Here is a 19,382-nt window from a genome sequence, read left to right as displayed (position 1 = left end):
CCAAATGCTACAGAACATGCAAAGCATGTGTGTGTGTGTGTGTGTGTGTGTGTGTGTGTGTGTATGTGTGTGTGTGTGTGTGTGAGAAATAAACCCACAGGGTCAGATGGGAGGTTGTGGCCCCTCCCCCCCTTGCTCCTCCCCCCCCTATTGAAATATGTGTACCTGTATGTGTCAGTGTGTCAGACAGAGAGAGGGAGAGGGAGTGTGTGTGTGTCTGTGTGTTTAACAGTCCGTGAAAGCCAAAGAGCAAGCACTGTTTCAGGAAAGTATTTGACTGGTCAAGTGGCTAAGTGGAAGACAACAGCTCTGAGGAGGCAGGTGGAGAAAAGGGAGAAGAAGAAGCAGAAGAAGAAAGAGAGAAAAAAGAGTAGAGAGAAAAAAAGAGAGCAAAGGGACGGGACCAGAGAGAGTGAGGGTGAGAGGGTAGGTAGTGAGATTGGGTCAGAGAGAGAGACTGACAGCAGAGCATACATTTCCCAGAGGACACAGCCTGAGAACGAGAGAGACTGCTGAGAAGTTCAGTCTGACAAAATGCCGAGGAGGAGAAGCGTGTCATTTGGTGGATTTGGATGGTATGGATCATTTTCATTGGATGCTTTTGTGTGTGTGTGTGTTTCAGTCTGCACAATGTAGATGCACATGGTCATGATTGTGCACATTATAATGTTGTACGCTGAGTTTGCAAATTGTGCTCTATAATGTGCTGATATGTGTATGTGCTGGTGTCCTGTGTGTGTGTGTGTGTGTATGTGTGGTGCAGAAATGTACTGTAAACCTTTTTCTGAAAAGGAAGGATGGGTGGAGGACCTCTGTGTCACACCTCTAACACTTTGCCCCCTGTTTGTCAGCCTCTGCTGTTCTGCTATGTGTGTGCGTGTGTGTGCATGCGCGTGCGCACGCGTGTCTGTATGTGCGTATTTGTGAATGTACAGTTACACTCTGTGCTGTCTCCGTTCAAGGATGGATTGCAATCAAGAGGCGGCTTTGTGTCTGCCTGCTGTCTGTGTTTGTGTGTGTATGTGTGTGTGTTGTTGTTGCATCTGTCCCTGTTGTGGGACACACTGTGGCCGTGGCTCTTACCGCTCTTGTTCTCCTGCTCTATTGGCCGAGAAGAATTCCCATGATTCTGCGCTAAAGAAGCTGCCAGGGAGCCCATTTACGGCTGGATGCGCTGAGACACTCGGGTGGAGTGTTTTTGTGTTGGCTCCCCTGCTGGTTGTCACTCTGACACTGAAGCACTTAACCTTCCCAGCTGAGTTGAGGCAGCGCATCATGCCAGCCAGGCTGAAACAACCTGAAACAGACAGTGATGGGGATCAGCACATTAAATGTAATATGGTTAATTAATGACTATTGGGAATTGCTAATGATTACAGTGAAAACAAAACAGTCAGATTATCTTTTAGGGAAATATGAGCTTAGCAACTCTCCCACGATAAACTCAAGTAATGAGTCATTGCGCTTATTGTTCTATGATAAAAATCTCCTTTTAAGGGAACAAAATGTTCAACCTTTTATTATCTATGAATCAAACTATGATTATCAAGAATCATCATTGTCATTTTATAAAAGTCTTGAAACAAGTGAAATTGTTCTCAAAACATAATTATTACCGACAGAATTGTTCTCACAGGTAAAATATGCAATTAAAATACTTAATATGAACTATTTCAGTTCTGATAGCAACAAGAGTAAAAGCATGAGTGGATTATCTTCCAATGTTATATCTTCCGTTGTATGCATCCATTTTCTTAACACTGTATCCAATATTAAAATGAAAAGAACACCCTAAACTATAGCATGTTGTTTTCACACTAGCTGTTTGAGGATGGAGATGCTGGCAGGTTATTCTATTTGCCCTTATGTATAAAATGGATCCAGTGCAAGACATTTTCCAACTTCCAGCCAGATAGTCTTGAATTTCCAGCTCTTATTTTGCTTCACACACACTCACACACACACACACACACACACACACATAGTACAGAATTACTTGCGGCTTTCCCGGTCATCTCTTAAATGAATGAATGAAGCTTCGACATGATAGTATGATCTATTTAATGTGGGTGTGTGGGTGACGTGTCTTCTCAACTGTTTGGAAATAAAAAATCATGTGGGAGAACGACTGCTCCGTTACAAAATGACAGAGGCCAAAATTTGCTGTGCTACAAGATCAAATACCATTGAAAGGTGTCATTGTGGCAGAGCAGCAAATAAAATGGGAAGTACTCACAGCGAACTGCCATGTTAGAATCATTTCATGTTGTGTTGATTGAGATAAATTCTGGAAGAATACATTATGCAATCTTTAACATATACTACAGGAGTTGCTGTGGTTGCAAAGCTAATTCGCTAGCTCTACCTTATCAAGAAGCCATTATCCTGAAATTTGAATATCTAGTATGTGGCATGACTTGTCGAGAATAATACATACTCCAGTGTGTCTGCTGTCTGCCTCTATTGGCGTCATAGTAATGCATACTGTTGTTGATGCCGTTCTGAAATCCTGGAAAACATTCAAACTACATTCAAAACACTCTGGTTGGGTTCAGCCATAGTAAAAATAGCGATTACTGTGTGTTTGTACGCTGTGTCTACGTGTGTGCGTGCGTGTGTGTGTGTGGTATCGAGTGTGTGTGTCTTTGCATGAAATAGATTGGGCTCCATTTGACAAGGTTCAATCTCCAAATTAATCGGATTAAAGAATTAATGTCATAACATCTCCCCTGGAGAGCTGAAAAACAAGCACCGAACAAACAAGCACATACACGCACACATGCACGTCTATATACTAGCAAATGAGGTAAAAATAAGCTGTGAATTCAGCCCTCAAGATATTTGTACTGTATTGTATCAAAAGCCTCAAATGCCTCACAGAGCTCACAACAAATCGCACTGAAAGGTTGTTAACGTGAAATGTTGTGACTTGTCGTGTTTTTAGTGTGAACAGTATGTAGTGAAGCATGAATAAAGCCCTTATAAACCCTGACCTCTCATAACCAGTCTGAACAACTCATAAAAAGGAAAAAAAAAAAAACCTAGTTAAATCCAATCATAAAGTGTGCTCTGCCCACTGATCTGCACTATGCTTCAGACTGTCTACTTCATATGGAATAAACATAATGTGTGGCAATTAGCACATTTATTTCTGGCCTTCATGACTCGGTTACCTTGACTGCTCCAAATACAAAATACAGAATAAAATCCATTTTATACACTTTGTAATTCATGCAGGTTTGTGATTCGTGTACTGAACAGTCATACTCATTACATTAGTATGAATACATTATATATTGTATGTTAGAGTTTATAATATGGAAGAGTTCCACATCAATAAAGATTTCCCCTCTTTCACATTACAGTGAATGCCAATTACAGGAGAAGCAATCACATGTTTAATGAAGATTTGTTTTAAATGTCAGGGCACCCAGGAGACCTATTATATCATGCAGAGATGATGAAGTCATAAATATATCTCACTCATCACCCACTGCACGCCTGCCGCACAAGATCACCTACATCAAAGAATTGAATTGCTGCTTCTGAGATGTCCATATCAGAAATGTGATCAATAATGTATCTCTGTGTTTTTGTCTCCCTCTTTTCTCTCTTATCCTCCTCCTCCTCCTACAGGATCGACAAGTCCACCTTGTCTGCACTAAGAGCCCGGTAAGTCCTTCTTCAAATCCTAGTAAGGGGCCTCTCCCTCTTCCTAAATTCTCCAAATTGATCTCAATTTCAAGTTTATATTTCTATCTGAGTTGAGTTAAAGCAGGCAATCATGCAAACGTGCTTGTGGAGAAAATTCCTGGGAAGCACTCCAGCGTATCATTTACACAAATGAATTCTGAGGCTGTGAGGTTTTGGCAACACTAACATAAAAGCTATTTCCCACCTGGACCCTGTTTCCACTCATTTTCCACCACACTGATTGATCCCAACTGAAACCTTTACAATTGATAGGCTGTAGAACCGTGGACATTTTACTTGAGCAAAACACAAATACAGACATCTAGAAGTCGATACTCACCCTTTCTCACTCTGCACTCAAAGCATGTCTTTTTTTAAAAGTCAATGCTCAAGTAAAAATTTAGCTTTATCTTACAGTTTTAATGCTGTCTTGGCGCTGATTTCTTCCCTGTTTACTGTGTACACGGCTATATTTTCTGCTGTGTGAGGAACGCAATTCAGATCAAGTTCTTCCCTGCCTTTTGGCAAGGCACTCAGCTCCTTACTGCTTCAGTGGATATGGTCAGATATAATCAAGATTGTGTTCGCATTGTCTAAAAGGAGGCTGATATATGAATACAAAGCAGAGTGGTGTTCTTAGCAAAACTATTCCCTGCATGGCTCTCCTTAATAGTTTGTTAAATTAATTAAAGGGTGAATAATTTCCAACAACTCTCTATGTCTTTAATGAGTTTAAATCTTACTGAGAAAGAAAAAAGCTTCTTTTACTTCTTCTGGTTTATCAGTCAAAGACATAAATGTTGGGCATTTCAAGTAGTGGCTGTTGCTTTATGGCTCCTGATTAGTAAGAACGGGAGCAGTAATCAATATTATGTAATTACTTCATGCACAGTTGCTGCAGGACAGTTTACAATATGTTGCTTTGAACACAAGTCAGATTTGATCGGTTGTGTTTTCTTCCAACACGGCATCTGTCATAACCACATACTGTACCAGATAGCTGCCTCTATGTTGGCCTGTCTTACTCCACCATTAGCTTTAACTATTCTTGATTCTTTGAACAGATGACATTGTTTATTCTCCCTCGTGGCTGTCTGTGTTTGGAAACAAGAAGTGACAGTGTTCAGCAGCTAATTATGAGTTTCCTTCACAGTTCATAGCTGTAGCAGGAGAAACAGTGGAAATGTTGACGGGTCTTGATTTGAATCTGTGAAATTTGAGGAAACTGTTAATTTGACATGTAAATCATATCGAGTAACAATCATTTGACAGAATTTGATTAAATTAATTGTGCATTGGAGAGGTAAGAAAATCTGAACATCATTTTCACAATTGTCTACTCGCTCTACGTGATGTTTTGTGAACGATATTATGTGAGGAGCTCCTCTTTGTTGAAACAAACCAACAGCAAGCCCTGCTAATGGAGGTTGCTGTAGTGATGAGAAGTGAAGGGTTTCTGAGTGTGTGTGTGTCTGTGTGTGTGTGTATATCTATTTATGTGAACTCTATCAGTAACCCGACTCTGTTCAAGCACAGACACACTCTGCACCCGAACACATTCTGTCTGTTATTTTGAGTTTACCTTTTAAATCTTCATCTCACACCTGCTACCTTTGGCATCCCTCTGGCTGCCCACAATTGCCATTATGGCACCACCTGTTGAAACACTGCACTGGACTGTTGACTTTGTTAAAGGTTTCAGTTTCAAATTTGTCCGCAGACTTCTCGCTGCACATGAACTGTCTAATGATACTTCAGCAGCTACAGAATAATTAAAAAATCATTGGTAAGAGGGCTTTGTTCTGAGTGAATCAATTAAGCACCAAGCTGGTAGCAGCTCATTGTAAATCACAAGCTTGTTTTAACTCCTGCAGTAATTAGAATTGTATTAGAGGGTTGGCATGAGGTTCAGATGAAGCTGTAAAAGGTTTGCTTTCCTATCATTTTAACCTGTGTTTTTGTCTAAACCATGTCTGGATGGGCTCTTTAACAAGAAAGAGAAACTTGGTGGCTGAAGTTGTTGAGTCGTATGTCAATGTCAAACTCTGCTAATCTTGTACATGAATATGCGATTGAGACATGTGATTAAAATGCTGGACAGGGGCTCCAAAGGTCACAGTAATAAAACTCTGAAAGGGCAGGTTTGTAGTCAGCTGTATTTCAGGCATAAATGATTTGTCGGTAAAAAACAAGATCAGCTGAACCTGAATCATGTCAAATATACTGACACTCGTCTGTTATCTGCTGTGTTCTCTTTCACATCAGTGTCCTGTGTCTCTGTCTCTCCTTAGCCAGGTGTCATTAGACCGTCTGCTCAAGAGTGGTTCTGAATATGAATGAATGAGTCGTGACTCCTGCTCGAGCTGCTGCTCAGTGCGCACACTCAATAGGACAGACTTGTGTGTGCTCAGGCGCATGCATATGTGTGCTTTTGATCCAGACAAAAAGTGCATAAACCTCCTCCATTGAGTAGAAACAAAGAATAATTGAGATGACAGTCTGCAGTGTAGAAAGGATAAATGTGTCTTACATGTCCCTGATCCGCATCATGATCATGTATTTATCTTATAAAGGTGATATGTAGGGCTTCTTATTGTTATTTTCAATATAAAAACATAATTCAATGGTTTTATCAGCATTTTAATATGCATATATTTTATATTTCCATTTAGAGCTTCTTCATGCTCTTGAAAGTAGAATACAAATGACCCCATTTTAATATTCAAAGTCACTCTTCACTTTTCATCTTGAATGCTTCATTTGTTAAAGTCAGGCCTCTTATTTGCTGCCTGGCTGATGCAGTTTTCAGTCCTAATAAACAGGTAGCTTGTGATTTATGACTTGTATGAATTGTTCTAATTTAGTCTGTAAACTCCTGCAATAAAAAGTGTTCAAGCGGGAGTATATGGGGGAAAAAAGCCAGAGCAGGAAAGAGAGGAGAGGTGAGAAAGGGAGGCCAAAGGAACAAAAACATCAGATGGGTGGTTCACTTCAAAGTTTGAGGCTGCAGGGCAGCAGGTGGGAGGATTTCACTTTGTTCTCTGCTCCCTTTTCTGTCCTGCCAGCATTCAGTTCACAGTGGATTTTTTTTTTATCCCGCTCTCTATTCTCTCTCTCTATGTCTCTCTCCCTCTATCTCTCACTTGATCTCCAACTTTCTCCCCCCTCTCCCTCCTCTGTCATTAATGCATGGTGTTCCTCTGCCTCGCCTCTGCTCATGGTTACTACAAAGAAATCTCTCCACCTTGACCGTATACACAGCACCTCATTAATAACGGCATAATCAAACCCGTCTGTATGTGTGTGTGTGTGTGTGTGTGTGTGTGTGTGTGTGCATGCGTGCGTGTGTGTGTGAGCAAACACATGCGGGTTTTGTCTTGAAGTGGTGGTGGGGGTGAATTCATATTATAAGTGGAGGATAGAGGAGAGAGAGGACGACACACAGAGACAGAGACAGGCGAGAGGTTGCACCTGATCACTTTCCTAACACTGTGTGACGATGCCCCGCAAACTGTGGTGAGTAACTGCTGCCTGACTTGTGTGTATTTTTTTAATGTTATTTTTCTTTTATTGGTTCCTTCTTTATTACATTAAACCTGCAAATTATTTGTAGATGAATTTCAAACGGAGATGCCCATCATGTAAGGACGAGTTAATTATGGATCATTTTAACATCAGATTTTCTCTGATGTTAAAATGAACTCTAAGCATTCTCCAAAATGGATTTACTGTGCATCACTTTATTACTTTTTTTACTTTTACTATTGCAGACTGCAGAATGTTGCAGCAACACATGTTGTAAGAAATCTTGCAACATGTTTAATGACAGTTTGTGTCTTAACTGATATTTAATAACAGGACTGCCCACAAGAAACAGAGTAGCTGCTACAACAAGATTTATTATTTTGCTCATAAGAGTTTTTTTTAGTCCTTTATGATAGAAAACTGTTTATGTTCAAGTTTTGGACTGTTGGTCGGGACAAAACAAGACATTTTAAATTGTATCATAGGCTTTGTGATGGATATTATTCACCATGTCCTGTCATTTCATTGACAAGTATTGCATTTATGGTGAAAATAATCAACAGATTAATCAATAATGACAACTATCATTAGTTGTAGCCCTTGAAAGACCTACCTGACCCATTTTATTTGATATATGATTATCTTTATTGATTATCTAATTCCTCTTCTTGGTAAGTTTTACTTATCGCATTTGTCTCAGTGTTTGTACTGTTGAGTCTCATTGTGAGAATAGGTGCCAGATGTTACATTTTTTCTGAAGTATTGAGGTCATGAAAATGTTTAAAAACTGCTGGTTTCATAGGTCATGTTAATCGATGTACTGTCTGAATTGGAACCAAATTGTAATCCTTATGATGATGATATAGCATGAAGAGAGGACATGAGAGAGTCAGAAAGTAGCAAAGTAAAGTTAACTACAGTAAAGCCAATTTGAATAGACTGGAGTACTATATTAATATTAGTAATGTATCAGCTGAGGATGTTTGATGATCCTCTTGTTATAAACCTTCTCAGTCTGTAACATTCATCACAGCTTCTGATACAGATTGGATCCTGATCACTGCTTGATTTTATGTTAGCAGTAGATCATATAGAGTCTGTATGATTAATCAGTGTGTCTTTATAAGGAAAGCTGTGTCACCGTCTAGTCCATCTGGTCCCCTGTTTTTCTTATTAGAGTTGCTGGTTTCCAGTGTGTCTTTATGTGTTGTGTCATTTCCATAGTGTAATACTCTACTCTAAGAGGGTTTTAGGTAGATTCAGCTACATCTTGAATGCACCACAACAGATGACTCACTGTGTTTTTCAGACTCAGCCACAAATTGTCCTACCTGCTGGGTTTTCAGTCTGGCCAACTGTCAGCTTGCCTCTCTATCCCCCTGCACGCACGCATGCACATACGTGTGTCTCTGTGCATGTTACATGTGAGCAAGACTGTAGCCCACTGCTGCTAATTAGACGTTGATACTTGTCATACATTATTTCTATCCTGCTCAGCCCCTCCTCTGTGGTCTTCCTCACATCAGCCGTTGTCTGCTCGGTTCAGCAGAGCAGCTGCTTACATCTGAGAGCTTTGTCTGCTCAGACACACTGTGCACAGTGACACCTGTGGCCTCCTCTGCTCTGCTTTTCAAGGATAATGTGATGCAGGTTGCTGGATAGTGCTTCTTTGAGTTTTAATCTAGCATTAAACCTTTTTACTGCTATACACAAAGGGTTAAAATCCTTTTTAGGACTGTGTAACTGTTTGTATTTATTTTTGCATATCAGAAGAGGTGAATAATGTTACGGTCCTCTTGAAATGGATTGTTTTGGCGACTGACAGGCAGGATGAGTGACAGGACTGAGGCTGAGACTGAATAAGGGCCCAAGAGAAAAGGCCCATGGGAGGGTTTATGAAAAATATGATGAAAGAGGCCTTTTTAAGAAGTAAATAAATAAATAAGAAGTGGAAGAGACCGGTAAGAGGAGGTGTGTTCTTAGAAAGAAAAAAAAGTCCCCGACCCCTCCTCTTATCGCTGTATAGCCTAGTTTTTGGGGCCAGGTGTAAATGTTATCTGTCTACCAGCATCATGGAAAAGAGCAAATGGGCTGCTGCTATTTCTGGAGTCTGGCATTTACACTATCTCCTGGTGCACCCTCTATATTGCAGGCAACGATGGCGAGTTGTGACCACCGAACAAACACAAGACTAAATGTGTGCCGGTATCATATTTGCTTTAGGTGATGGCTTATTAAAGCTCAAGGCTTCGCTCTATAGTACAGGGAGAAGAAACCGTGATTAGTCGGAGGGAGGCTGTATGCAGCCGTAATGAGCTGGCAGCTTTATTGTGTTTTGCTTATTTGAAGCAGTTGTTGATGTAGTGTACACAATCACAGTCTGTTACCCAACCTAATACAAGCTTGCAGGCAGCAGCAGAGAGAGAGGGGAGGATGGAAATTCAGTCAGCTTCTATCTAATAGACAAGTGCTCGGGGTGAATATGATGCCCGGCTGGGGTTAATTTGGGAACCAGCAACCGTAAACCCACACAAACACAACTATCTGGTGTGAGTATGGAATGAGTCACTCCTCTTACCACAGTTTCAGTTCACTCAAAAAAACAGTCCAGCCTTAAAGCCTTGCCTCTGTTTCTGGGTGGTTGTGTACATGAGTGTGTGAGAAAAAAAGTAGAGAAACCAAAGTGGTGAGGTTGCGGAGGTAATTGTAGCCGCATGAAGTGAGAAGTGGTATAACTCCACCCATCCTCATTAGCTCAGGGGAGGATGTGGCACTTCCTCTCCTCTCACATTTTCAGTTCCAATAAGGTTGAGTTTCAGTATATATGATCATTATTATTATTATTATTATAATTATTATATAACACTTTAAACAAAACATCTATTTTTAAATGGAAATTATGGTAATCCTTGAAATTGCAACTAATTATGATACAGCATGGTAAGTATTTATATGTGTAAAAATGGTTCTCTGATTCAGCCATTTTTTAATTAATCAAGCTTAAAATCTTCATTTCTGGTCATAAATTTACTCATTACTCGGTTTTCTTGCACACAACTATGATTCAGACCTTGAGTGGAATATAATGCAGTGCAGCCCACTGTGACCACAAGAGGGAGCTGACTGCATGTGTTTGTGTCAAAGTGGCTCAGAGGAAAAAAATATCAGCAGACTGTAATGATGGCAGCTGAAGTAAAGACACATGATCAGCAGGGGGAACTGTTTCTCTATTGTCACGCCTGCTGAATCTGTGTCAAGCTCTGTGCCACCTGTTAACATGTCTACCTGTTGAAGCTCACATAGTACAGTTCTGCATGAAACCAGTTTACATTCCTGTTTTTAAATGGTCAACTACTGAAACCAGTAGAAAAGTAATACAAGTAAATTCATTGAGATGACACATAAAGGACAATTAGAAGTTTATTTTAATTCTGTCTGTCTTTACTACTAAAAAGTAATTTTATGACACATAATAAAACATGATAAAACTACCAAACATTTGCAATCCTCCATTCTCCATCTGACATACAGCACTTTAAACCCAGCAGGTTTATGTCTATAGGTTGCCATCACAAGACAAATGCACTGTGTTTTTTTCAGCCTCACTGTATGTAGTGGCCTATAGGGAGCCAAGGCTGTTGCCATGGCAGCAAGAACTGATGATCACCTAAGGGATGGTCCAGTATGGTTCATTACCATGACGATAGGCCCTTGTTGTCTCGCCTTGCAGCCAGACTTCTTAGCCAGTACATCAAAACATGGAAAGATAATCTGACTTGCAATGCTAGCGGTTGCCCATAGTAACCACAATACGTTTCCCCCCATGGATCTTCAGACTGTGTGTGCATGTATGTGTGTCCAAACAAAGGAACATGTGAGTAACAGGGAACAGCATAAGATGAGTGGTAACATGACAGATACAGTATGTTGTGTCATGTGTAATGACCCAGAACTCTGCACTGACTGTAGAGGACTTTACATTTCATTCACGCCCTTTCATGTTCTTATTAAAATGAATTATCAAGATGCCTGGAGGTTTATGGTGAGGGGAGGCGACTTCATTAAAAGATCATCTGGCTGTCATGCGGGGACAGCAGCTTCGACTCAGCACAAGGTTAAATCTGATGTAATTGTTGAGGTGTATCAGAGAAGGGGAGGCTCGGACAGTGTTTTACATCAGTTGATAAATTGAGGAAAATGAGACTACAACTCCCAATAGGCAATGGGGGAAAAAAGTATTGGTAAAGAGAGGGGAAATATTCAATTTCCTTTACTTAAATGGGCACTCAATCATGTTTGTCTTAAGCAAAGTCACAGGGTATCATTTGTATCTCTTTCTACTCAGGAAATGTATGGAAGCAGGATGTATGTAGCTTATTCTATCACTAAAGACAGATTCAAGGGTGAATAGTAGGCTCCATCAAAACTGAAAAACTACTGACTAAATTAATGTCAGACCTGGCAACAATGAGGGCAGCTCCTCTGACATGCTCTGAGCAGTCACTGTGAACACCTGTTGTTGGTCAATAAATAGCTCCAACACTGCCTCCTTTTCTGTCACACACAAATTAAATCTGCATTTTCTGTTGTTATTGTTGTTGGTATTCTTTTTGGCCATTTGAGCCCAGCATAAACAAGGTCATAACATTCACAAGTTATTGCAAGCTTGTTAGCAAGTTCTCTTTTAGCGGCTAAATATTGCACTATTTTCACAGGCTACAACTAAGAAACACATTGTCATGTTATGATTTTTTGAAGCTGTATTGTTCTACTTTATGTTCTTTTATGTAATTGTGTAGCTCCAGTTTTCATTTTCCTTTTTGTACTCATAAAATCTGGTAGCAGTCAACAGATTAAATGTTTGCCTGAAGGGTGAATGTCTCTGTTGGCCAGTGGAGATGCCCCTCACACATAACCTTATTAACTACCAACATACACAAAACATTGTCTCTCTCTAAAACACGTATTGGTACTATTATCACTGTGTGTGTGCTCTGCTTCTTAAGCGAGAGTCTTGTTACTCTAAAGTCCCCAGACAACCAGCTGCCTCTTTGCGTTCGACAAATATTTACTTCTTGCCGTCTCCCTCCCTGCTACACACACATGCACACACTCACAGTCGCACAGAGTAGCTGATAATCGCACCATCTGGTCTAAATGCTGGCTGTTAAGGGCTCATAAAACAGACCCTTACATATGTAGCCCCTGTGAGAAAATGAGGGGTTAAATAAATGTAGTGCCTTATGAAAAATGAGATAATTTAGGTTCAAGTTAGTTACTGACCCAGACAACAAAGTAGTTTAGTGAGATAAGCAGAGAACAACTTGAGAGTTGCTATATATTTTCAGTTCATACGTTTAAGAAAGTTAAAAACAATTCATTGCAGTGATAGTGACAACATTAAAGGTGCAATAGGTTTAGAAAAGTTAAAAGCAACACTTGATTTCATTCATAAGTTTAAAATAACTACTAAAAAGTTATTTCCCTGAGCTCAGATTACATTATATTGCAGAAACTGAAAGTGAAATAGGCTCAGAAAAAACAGTATAATGCAGCTACTAGGCAAAAGAGCACTATGACACAACTACAGCAGTGGTGCGAAGGCATTAACCCCCTATATGCCATATTAGTCAAAAATTGACTTTGTTGAAGAAACCTTGCAGTCCATAAAAGCTCTTGGATGTGTGAAGGTCAAAGGAAAGCCTAACTGTCTTATGTGAATGCAGGGAGAAAGTAAACACAAGAGCCATCCCTCTGGATGTGTTACCAGAAGGTAGTGATTCACCATGGAGGATTTTTGGGCCCTCTGAAGAGGAAACTGTATCCACTGCTGAGCAAATAAGGGACGATGCACGGGAGCTGCCACAAGTTCCTGGTCCATCTTTTCCACTCCAAGCGTCCAAACCTGACGCCATTATCAGAGCAATGGGAGACATAATGCAGAGAACATCTAAACCTGCTAGTGACAATAACTCATACAGGAGGTTGCAAACTTTCTCTGGTGTCTCCCAACACCTCCTGGAGAAGAGCAGTTGGATAACTGGATAGAGCAAGTTCAACTGATAGAGGAGTGTGATCAACCAGACAGAGAAAGGGGAATGAAAATAATGGAAAATGTAAAGGGTCCTGCACTAGAGAGCCTGCAAGTTGTTCACTTTCACACTCCAGATGCAACTCATAAAGAGTACATTGAAACAGATGAAGGTTTGAACCTCTGGGGTCTTAGCGAATCAGATAGCAGCTACCCTTACAGAGGTTACATCCAAGTTGTCTTAGAGCTTCCAGAGAAGGCACCTGGCATGTTCAGAAGATTAGACCGTACACGGAAGTTGAAGAGTAACATCCGGTCGCTGAGAGTATGTGTTTCAGAACAGAAAGCCCAACACTCACCTGCCTCAAAGCCTCCCAGAGTCCTCCAATCCTGATGACAGCCCCGTGGTTGAGGTGAAGTGGTCTGGCCCTGGTCTTCTTGTCATTCCTGCTGGTAGTGAGTATATTGCTACCTGTAAAGTCAAAGAGAAACACATCCTGGAAGATAGTGTCCTCATTACAGATCGTACACCCTCCAGTGAGTTTTGTGCAGCCCACTCCTCCAATCCTGATGACAGCCCCGTGGTTGAGGTGAAGTGGTCTGGCCCTGGTCCTCTTGTCATTCCTGCTGGTAGTGAGTATATTGCTACCTGTAAAGTCAAAGAGAAACACATCCTGGAAGATAGTGTCCTCATTACAGATCGTACACCCTCCAGTGAGTTTGTGCAGCCCACTGTCCTGTTCTCAAAAATTATGGAATGAGTGACTCAAGGCTACCCCCAATCCCATGGGCACAGTGATTGCACACTTTCATGTCGCTGACATGGTGACTGAGATCCCAACTCTAAAGTCAGAGACTCTCAGCAAAAGATTGATTCGTCACTGTTCAAATTTGGAGACTCTCCCATTCCAAATGAGTGGAAACAAAGACTAAAACAAAATCTCTCTGAGAGGTCCAATGTGTTCTCAACCGACAAATGGGATGTTGGATTAGCCAAGGGAGTGGAACATCAAATACGGCTAACTGATGAGATCCCATTCAGAGAATGGTCTCACTGTATATAGCTGGCTGACCTTGATGACCTACAATGCCATCTTCAAGGACTCATGGCAGCAGGGATAATAAAAGAATCAAGAAGTTCCTATGCTTCACCAATTGTCCTGGCACGAAAAAAATCGATAGTTGTGCATGTGTGTGGACTATCGAACACTGAACCGAAGAACAATACCTGATTAGTACACTGTGCCATGCATTGATGATGCATTGGACTGTTGGACTGGAAGCAAGTGGTTTCAGTGTTGGACTTGCACAGTGGTTGCTATCAGCTTTTCAAAGACTTATGAAAAAGGCGGTTGGAGACATGCACATGCTTGCGGTCATAGTGTACTTGGGTAATCTGATCATATTCGGGAAAACCCTGGAAGAACACAAACAAAGACTTTTCAAGGTGATCGACAGACTGGAAGAGGCTGGTTTGAAGTTGTCGATAGGCAAGTGTCAGTTCTTCAACTTTCAACTTTAATTTTATGTATGTCCCCAAGGGGCAATTTGTTTTGCAGCAAAAAAGAAATAGACACATAAAAACAACACACACCCAAGTACAGTAATAATATAGTGGTAAACCACACAGGGAGCCGTAACCACAAATCAATAAATAACAATAAATGCAATAAATAAAGTGCTCAGAAGAACGCCACATGCTTAATAAGTAAGTTAAAAAAACTGAGGCCACAGTAAAAAACTCTGCCAGGTAAGGGCTTGTTAACTCCTCCCCTGGCCTGAATTTAAAATAGAGATGGATGTAGGGATAAAATAATGTCTATACCTGTTGCTTTTAATAGGGGGGGAGCCTCAACCTGGAGCCACCTGTCTGGTAAACAGATCAGAGAGCGTGCTCTGCGGTACACCCAGGATCTTGCTGCTCATCATCACTATTTTAGTGAGTGCATTTTTTGATTTGATGCTGAGGTTCCCATACTAGCACATCAATGAGAAAGTGAGGATGGACTCAATACAAGATTTATAAGAAATGGTCATGAGGGACCTGTCCACATGAAAGAATGACAGTCTCCGCAAGCAGAACAAGTATTGCTGAGTTCTGCCGGCCACAGCTAACCTATATGGGACACATGGTGTCAGAGAGTGGGATTGCCACAGACCCAGCCAGTTGAAGCAGTAGCCCACTGTAAACTGCCCACTGATCTCCCATCCTTGCAGTCATTCTTAGGGTTCTGTGGGTACTACCGTCACTTCATAATGAACTACTCCATAGCCAGACCTCTTACTGAACTGTGTAAGGGTTACCCTCCAACTAAAAAGAAGAGGAAAGCAGCCAAGGTACCCAAAGATGTACTACAGAGTGAATGAAGCTTTTGGGGACAAGTGGGATCAGTTGTGAGGCTTTCAAGGACATCATTCACTGTCTCACCAACGCACCTGTCCTAGCTTTTGCTGACCTGTCCAAGCCCTTTGTGCTACACATTGATGCCACTTTTCATGGTTTGGGAGCTGTGCACAACCAAAAACACTCTCAAAGGGTTGAGACCAGTTGCCTTTGCTTGTGGAAAGTTCCTCTGAGAAGAACTACTCTGTGCACCAGCTTGAATTCCTGGCACTCAAATGGGCTGTGGTTGATACATTTCATGATTATAGTATCTGTACAGGACCAAGTTTGTGGTGAGGACAGATAACAACTCTAACATATATTGTCACCACAGACAAACTCAATTTCAACTGGTCACCGTTGGCTTGCTGCTCTGTCGACATACAACTTCACTCTCTAGTATCGACCAAGGAAGCAGCAACATTGATATTGAGTCACTGTCATGCAACCCCCTTCCAGCTCATGCAACTGAGAAAACACATGCCCCCTGAGAGTGTTAAAACCCTCTGTAAGCAGATCTCCTGTGGGAAGTCATCTGAAGGTTCCCTGAACTATGCAAAGCCTTTAGGGATTTCTCCAGTGTTATATTTTCTCCACTCGCCTGGATCTTGGTTGCTTGAGTCAGATTAGCAGAAAAGACCTTATCAAAACTCAAGACTCAGACCCAGTGATTGTGCCAGTAAAGCCTATGCGGCTTCAGAGAGAGGCAAACAAGTTAGTGATGATGGATGAACTGCATTACAGAAAAGTTGAGAGACTGTCTGGTACTGAAGGACATCAGCTTGTTCTTCCCAAAGAGTATGTCGCTATGGTACTTAGAACCCTCCACGATGATTCAGGATATCTGGGGGTAGAAAAGACAATCAAACTCATCAGAGACCAGTTCTACTGACCCAAAATGGGTGCAGAGGTGGAATGGTACGTCAAAAATTGTGTCAGATGTGTCACACGAAAGACACCTCCTCAGAGAGCTGCACCTTTAAACCAGATAACCAGTAAAGGCCCACTCGATCTGGTGTGTATTGATTTGTTGTCCCTTTAACCAGATTCCCAAGTACTGCCAATATCCTTGTTGTAACTGATCATTTTACCAGATATGCCCAGCCTTTTCCGTCAAAAGATCAAAAAGCTCCCACTGTAGCCAAGATTCTGTGCGATAGGTACTTTATGCACTATGGAATATACACAGGATTTTGAAAGAAGACTGATCCAAGACCTCCTGAGAATGTTGGGGATCCATAAGTCCAGAACATCACCTTACCATCCTCAAGGGGATCCACAAACTGAAAGGTTTAACAGCATCCTCCTTTCCATGCTTGGAACTTGGAAGATCCAAATCAAAAGCAGAAATGGGGTCAGAACATTAGTCAGTGCACGCCTATAATTGCACCTGAAACGAGGGAACTGGTTACTCACCTTCTCTGCTAATGTTCAGTAGAGAAGCCTGTAGACATCTGTTTTGGAGTGTCTGATCAGAGTGGGAAGGGTGTGACGTACCAGCAGTATGTAACCAAACTGAAAACAGGTCTTCACAAAGCCTACCAACTCGCTACAGAAGCCACTGACAAGAGAAACAAAAAAGCACATGACAGGCTGGTAAAAGAGCAAGTCTTTTTGGTGTCACTGGAAAGCACAAGCTGAGGGATAAATGGCAGTCAGTGACATACATTGTTGTTGGAAAGATGTAAAAACTCCCAGTATACCAAGTGAAACCAGAGAGGAGAACTGGAGTTGTGAAAACAGTGCACTGTAATCATCTTTTACCCATTGGCTATCTAGTGAGATTGCCTGTGGATAGTGATGAACCAGAGCTGCCACAGAGGCCTGGAACTAGGACGCAGCAGAGACAGGTTCAAAGTCCCCCACAAACTGTCAATAATGGAGATGCCTCACTCTCTTCAGAGTCCAAGTTCATAAGGTAAAACAGGTGTATAGGCCTGGACTATTTTTTGTCAGTTATCAGCTTACTCAAAATAGGTAAACCTTCGGGAAGCTACCTTAACACAAAACCAACCCAGAGTCCAGTGGGCAGTATGGGGCTACACCTATTTAGAGGCAGAGCGCTCCCTGACAGACAGGCCTTAGAGAACATGTAAACAGCACGCACATGTTTGCCTCTGCACACACACATGCATAGTGGAGCACACACCAGCCCACGTGCACGTCCATAACCACAGGAGACGTAGGAGGTGAGGAGGATCAGAGGATGTACCTGTCCTTGTTCTGTAGGTTTCTTCATATCTTCCTCCCTCACTGACTCTCTCTGAAGATAAAGATACACAGAGTGATTCAGGGTGATTCTCATATGCAACATGTCAGCACTGACCATAATATTCAAACCTTCATTATTCATCACAGCAAAGGGGTTAAACGTCAGGTTATTGTTTCACCTATTATTGATTTGTTTGTTATACTGCTCACAGAAAGCCTATGATGCTCAATATATTATTTATACTAAACTTCTCAAAAAGTAAGAGCGCATATTACATCAAAGATAAGTGACTCCATGCTTAAAAAATACAGAAAAACAGGGAACCCGGATAAAATCATGTCATGAGAAACCTTCTAGCAAGAGAAAGTGAACTTTTCTGCTATTTTTCAAGCTAACCAAGAGGGTGATGACGAATTATGATGAAGACAAATTGGGAAATTATTTATTTGAGATGTTTCAAATACTATCTGACATTTAAAGGGTGCCTTCTTGAGAGTTGTAATTTTATCACAGTTGACATAGTAACATAAGATATTACGGTAATAACCAGCTACTTTCTTTACACTGTTATCATTATTTGATACAAATTGTTTTGATGGTTTGTGATGCGTGCTTCTCTTCTCCTCCTCAATCTTTTCATGTGTCTCAGGTAGTCTTTGCCAAAACTAACTAGGCCTGGCAGTGTTGCCGTTGGAAACCAAGTAAGTTAACCTCAGTGATTGCCGCTCTTACTGTTTCGTTGAAAAACACTCAACATAAGCTGGCGGCAAATAACAGCCCGTCGCCTTAGCATCCAAAAGGATGGAGGGATATGCTGTAGACAGTGAAGAAAATGAGAAAGACATGAGCGAAAGGGATGATGAGAGGTTGTGTATGGTCCGGAGGAGATAAAGAGGGATGCAGGGTGATAGAAGAAAGCAACAGGAGACAATAATAGACCAAGGGAGACAGATCCTGTGCTTAGATTGGACAAGCAGAGAGGAGGGAAAAGTCAGACCTTCCTCTTTGGTGCTGCTACCCTCCCTGTCGACCCCACACAGCAGAGATGCTCTTATCATCTGAAAAGAGAGGAGAGAGTCAAGATGGGAGAGAAAAAAATAATAAAAAGGGCTGGGGTGGGGGGTTGTTATGGAGGAATAGAAAAGGAGATGTTCTCTCTCTTGGGAAAAATGAGCCAAGAGGCAGAGAAAGAGGGCAGAGAAAAGAGGCCAAAAAGGGAAGAACGGGGGGTTACCAAAGAAAATCCTTTCTTTTCTTTTTCTGCTAAAGTTTGACCTCTGTGGATTTAACAGTGTGTTTGTGAGACAGACAGGCACACACAACCATTACCTTCTCTGTGACCCTGATAGGTCACTCTCAAACATCCATGTGAAAGATGTTGACAGATGGTGAAGCGCTTGGTCAGTGATGTTCTCGTCCATCCTTAGATTCAGAAACCATTTCGCGGATTTCTATCAAACCATCCTCTATTTTTCTTTAACCCTCCATCTGTCTTTTGGTCTGTGTCTCTGTCTCGGAGCCTCGCCTGGCTCTTATTC

At 41.4% G+C, this 19,382-nt stretch overlaps 1 long non-coding RNA gene across 1 annotated transcript in view; it reads left to right on the top strand.

Moving 5' to 3' along the window:
• Positions 1-297: 297 nt before the first annotated feature.
• Positions 298-19,382, top strand: part of LOC128359781 (uncharacterized) — a 51,775-nt gene continuing 32,690 nt past the window's right edge. The window contains exons 1-2 of the long non-coding RNA XR_008321465.1: positions 298-575; positions 3,637-3,672. This is a non-coding gene — a long non-coding RNA (uncharacterized LOC128359781). The remainder of the gene's footprint in view (positions 576-3,636; positions 3,673-19,382) is intronic.

This window comes from Scomber japonicus, chromosome 6 (assembly GCF_027409825.1).
Source record: "Scomber japonicus isolate fScoJap1 chromosome 6, fScoJap1.pri, whole genome shotgun sequence".
Lineage (NCBI taxonomy): Eukaryota > Metazoa > Chordata > Actinopteri > Scombriformes > Scombridae > Scomber > Scomber japonicus.
This window is presented reverse-complemented; position numbering and strand designations above follow the sequence as displayed.